This window comes from Neovison vison, chromosome 1, assembly GCF_020171115.1.
Source record: "Neovison vison isolate M4711 chromosome 1, ASM_NN_V1, whole genome shotgun sequence".
In the NCBI taxonomy this organism is placed as follows: Eukaryota; Metazoa; Chordata; class Mammalia; order Carnivora; family Mustelidae; genus Neogale; species Neogale vison.
Genome location: NC_058091.1, coordinates 51,605,877 through 51,611,427, shown reverse-complemented (window position 1 = coordinate 51,611,427; position 5,551 = coordinate 51,605,877). Strand labels below are relative to the sequence as shown.

At 33.4% G+C, this 5,551-nt stretch overlaps 1 pseudogene; it reads right to left on the bottom strand.

The window, feature by feature from the left end:
• Positions 1 to 1,354: 1,354 nt before the first annotated feature.
• LOC122897457 lies at positions 1,355 to 1,462 on the bottom strand (annotated as a pseudogene).
• Between the last annotated feature and the right edge of the window lie 4,089 nt (positions 1,463 to 5,551).

Here is a 5,551-nt window from a genome sequence, read left to right as displayed (position 1 = left end):
GACTAGAGAGTCAGACAAGTGAATACAGACAGTAGAGGCTTCCTGGAATGGACACTCTTTGGGCATTAACTGTCTTGAGGACCAGTGCTGGGGTAGGAAAACCTCAATTGTAATTGAAAGATTGATGGAAGCTCCATGGAGTCAAGTCTGAGAGATAAAAACTCAAGGGGAAAACAGTCATAGGGGACCTCATAATATTCTGAGCTTAACCACCAGGACCTGGACCAAATTCCCACAGTAAAAATTAGAGAAAAATCTCTTTGGGAGTCTATTAAGGAAAAAGGAAAAGAAACTATTTTGAAATATGACGGAAAACTGTTCTTAAGAAGAACTAATGTCAGTGGAATGTAGTTAAACAGAACCTAACCTGCTAGGATGGTATTAGAGCCAGAATAACCTAATAAAATAACAAACTCCATGTATGAGAAGGGAAATACTCAACTCCAGCCCACTCTGCCCATCCTGCCCCACCTAAGGAAAAAAAAAAAAAAAAAACGTGAGAAATGATTAAGAAGTTCACAATCCACACACACAAGCTTACCAAAATATAGACCTAACCATAGGACTACAGAACATTTCCCCTCCCCCCACCACATTACTAAAGTCTTATTTGCAGCAATTTCTTTTATCCAGTACATCATGTCTGGCTATTGGGGGGGAAAACTGTAAGGCATACCAAAGGCAAAAATACAATTTGGAGAAACAGAGCAATCATCAGAACCAGATATAGAAGTAATGATAGAATTATGAGACCAGGAATATTTTAGAGCTATGCTTAGTATGCTAGGGGACCTAATGCATAAAGAAGACAGCCTGCAATAATTAGGTGCAATGTAAGTAGAGAGATAGAAATCCTCATAAAGAACCAAAAAAAAAAAAAATACTAGACACAACAACAACAACAGCAGCAGCACTGTAACAGAAATGAAGAATGTTTTTCACAGGCTTTTTAGTAGACAGGATACAACTGAGGTAAGAATTTTTGAGCTAGAGAATATATCAATACAAACCTTGAAAACCAAAAAATTCAAAAAGAACAAAGATGGAAAAAAAACCAGACTCTTCAAAGACTTAGGATCACTACAAAAGGTATAAAATATGTAATGGGAATATCAGAAGAAAGAAAGAGAAAGGAAAAGAGAAAAAGAGGAAGAAAGGGAGGAAGGAAGATAGATGATAGGTAGATTAGATAGATAGATATAAGAAAAAATAATGTCTGAGAACTTCCTCAAATTAATATCAGAAACCAAACCATTGATCCAAGAGACTTAGAGAATACCAAGTATAATAAATTAAAAAAAACCCTACACCCGTGCATATCATTTTCAAACAAAAGGTTATGAAAAATAAAAAAATATATATATATTGAAAAAAGCCAAGGGAAAAGTACCTTATCTTTAATTAGCAATAATCATTCCTCGGATAAACCTCATTGGCTATGATACTGTCACTGCACAAAGTTGCACCTTATCTTTAAAAGAACAAAAAAAAGTATTACATGACCTTTCCTCAGAAACCATGCAAGCAAGAAGAGGGCCAATTGAAATATTTGAAGTGTTTAGATAAAAACAAAAAACAAAAAAGGACCAACCTACAATTCTACACCCTGCAAAATTATCTTTCAAAAATAAGAGACAAAGGCTTTATCAAACAAAAAACAAAGGACTTTGTTACTGGTAGACTCAGCTTTCAAGAAATGTTAAAAGAAGTTCTTTAGAGGGGCATCAGGGTGGCTCAGTTGTTAAGCATCTGCTTTTGGCTCAGGTCATGATCCTGGCCAGGGTCTTGGGATCCTGCTCCCTGCTCAGCAGGAAGCCTGCTTCATCCTTTCCCCTTCACTCCCGCTTGTATTCCCTCTCTCTCTGTGTCTCTCTCTCTCTGTCAAATAAATGAATAAATTCTTTAAAAAAAAAGTTCCTTAGAGGAAATTAATATAAGTCTGAAGCTTGTATCTATACACTAAAAGGAAAAACTCAAAGAAGGAATAAGTAAAAACAAAAACTTTTATTTTTTTTTAAATATTTCATTTATTTATTTGACAGAGACAGATCACAAGTAGGCAGAGAGGCAGGCAGAGAGAGAGAGGAGGAAGCAGGCTCCCTGCTGAGCAGAGAGCCCGATGCGGGACTCGATCCCAGGACCCCGAGATCATGACCTAAGCCGAAGGCAGTGGCTTAACCCACTGAGCCACCCAGGTGCCCCCAAAAACTTTTATTTTTCATATTAATTGAACAGATACCAATGTGTTCAAAATAATAATAATAATAATTATTATGTACCTAATTACGTACACATATATATAATATTTTTCCTCCTGTCCCTTGTATTATATATATATGCTTATGTATGTTTATATAAAAGTGAAATGAATGGCAGCTATGATACAAGCGACAGGAAAAACAATTTAAGATTATTCTGTTATAAGGTACTCACACTATCTGTGAAGTGGTATTATGTCATTTGAAAGTGGACTTGGATTATTTGTAAATGTGTATTGAATGTAGGGAAACCACTAAAAAAGTTTTAAAAAGTAAGTACAACATATGTTTAAAGAAAAGAAGATGAAATTATACAATATGCCCACTTAAAACCACAAAAGGATAAGAATAGAAAGCAAAAATAGGAACAAACAAGGGCAATAAAAAGAAAACAGTAATGAATATAGCAAATATTAATCAAACTATAAAAATAATCACTTTGAATGTCAGTGGTCCAAATGCATCATTTAAAAGAGATTGTCAGAATGGATTAAAGAAAAAGATCCAACTATATTTGTCTATAAGAAATTCATTTTAGATAAAAAGATAAAAAAATACTAATATAGATTAATAGTAAATGGATGCAAAAATATATCTTGGCAATCACCAAAAAGCAGGAGTAGCTATATTAATTTTGGACAGAGAAGACATCAAAGTAAGGAAAATTACCAGGAATAAAGGAGATCATTACATAATGATAAAAAGATCAATTCTCCAAGAAGGCATAACAATTCTTAATATATATGCAACTAATAATAGAGCACAAGCCACACAAGTCAAAAATTTAGAGAACTGTAAGAACAGATGATAGATAGATAGATAGATAGATAGATTCGATCGATCGATCTATCTATTATCAATTTGGAGACTACAACACCACTAACTCAGAAATGGATAGATCTAACAGGAAGAAAATCAGTAAGGACATAGTTGAACTCAATAACACAATCAAAACTGTATATACTTGGCATATATAAACTAACTTAACCAACAGCAGAACACACTTTTTTTTATTCTCATGTAGAATATCAACCAAGATAGACTGCAGTCCAGGCAATAAAACACATCTTTAAAAATTTAAAACAATAGAAATTATATAATGTCTGCTCTTAGATGACAATGCATTTAAACTGCAAACCAGTAACAAAAAGATAAAATCCCAACGTATGTGGAGATTAAACAACACACTTCTAAATTACACATGGATCAAAGAAGAAACCTCAAAAGAAATTTAAAAATACTATAAACATTGAAAATGAAAATTCAGCAAAATTTGTGGGATGTAGTAAAATTAGTGTTTAAAAGGAAAATTATATTGGAGAATCTGAGTGGTTCAGTTGGAAAGTGTCTGACTCTTGATTTCAGCTCAGTTCATGATCTCAGGGTCATGGATGGAGCCCCAGGTCAGGCTTCATCCTGGGGAGGTGGAGCCTGTTTTAGATTCTCTCTCTTTCTCTCCCTTTTCCCCTCCCCCTATACTCTCACTCTCTAAAAACAAGAATAAATAAAAAATAAAAGGAAAACTATATTATTATATGCATATATTAGAAAAGAATAAAGACTTATAATAAAAAATCTGTTTCTACTTAAAGAAGTGAGAACAAGAAAAGAAAATTTAAAGAAGCAGAGAAATGGAATAGTAAGAATTAGAGCAGGAATCAATAAAACTGAAAAAAATAAATCAATAGAGAAAATCAATGAAACCAAAGCTGTTTCTTTAAAAAGATCAACAAAATGTATTACACTTTAGGCAGAGTAACTAAGGAAAAAAGATAGAGGACACAATTTTCTAAAATCAGAAACAAAAGAGTGGGACATTATTACAGATCCCATGGAGAAGAAAAAGACAATAAAGATATACCACAAATAATTATGTGTCACAGATTTGTTAACCCAATTTAAATAGACCAAAACTCTGAAAGACACAAATACTAACACTCACACAAAGAGAAATAGAAAACCTGAATAGGTCTACATCTATTAAATAGATTGAATTAATAATTAATATTTTTCCAAAACAGAAAGTACCAGGCCAAGATGGGTTCAGTGGTAAATTCTACCAAATCTTTAAGAAAGAAATTATGCCAGTTCTCTAAAATCTCTTTCAGAGAATAGAAATATGGAGAATACGTCCTTGCTTGTTCTTTAAGGTAATACTACATGCCCTACTATCATAACCTAATACCAAAAAAGAAAACTACAGCCCAGTACCTCTCATGAACATAGATGCAACAAATCTCTGACATCTGAGTTAGTTGGAAATTAGTTTCCCAAATGTAATGTACTCATATTTGACTTATTAAATAGAAGTAGCTAGTTGTTCATTTAACTAGCTCACTGTCTTTGTTTTTGTATCTCACCAGCACCATCATAGTATTCTACCACAAACATAATTTTTTTAGAATTAAAATCTGAAGAATAAGAAACATTAACATAATCTTTTTGGCCCTACACACAGATTAAGGCCCTGGATCCTCACTGTATCATCTGCTTTAAGATTAGTTTATTCTGGGGATAATGCCCATCAATCTGCTGCTAAAGGGATATTAATAGACAACATCATGCCACTGCAGGGTTTATTCTAGGATTTTGAGAAGACCTAATATAAAATGTTTTAGCTAGAATTCAAGTTTATATACAATTTTTAAAAAACTAAACTTCAATAAGCTAGCAACACAAGCAAATTTGTCACTCTGTGAAGGTAGAACCAAAACAGTACACTAAGCTTCATAAATGATGGTCAAAATAGAAATAGTCCCACCAAAGGCATTAAGGATGAGATAAGGGTACCCAATATCATTGTCATAAGTCAGTATTTCACTAGAGATTAGCCATTCAAAGAGAAAAAAAAAAAAAACTTGTAACTATTTGAAGTGACTAATACTGTTTTTTATAAACATTGTTAAAATGTCTGTACTGCCTTGAGCAAACTATACTTTCAATGTGATTCCGATCAAAATTCCACTGGCATTTTTCAAAGAGCTGGAGCAAACAATCAGAAGAGACTCTGAATTGCTAAGGAAATGTTGAAAAAGAAAAACAAAACTGGGGGCATCACGTTGCCTGATTCAAGCTTTACTACAACACTGTGATCACTAAGACAGCATGGTACCAGCATAAAAACAGACACATAGACCAGTGGAACAGAATAGAGAGCTCAGATATGGACCCTCAACTCTATGGTCAAATAATCTTTGACAAAGCAGGAAAAAATATACGATGGAAAAAGACAGTCTCTTTAATAAATGGCGCTGGGGAAATTGGACAGTTATATGTGGAAGAATGAAACTTGA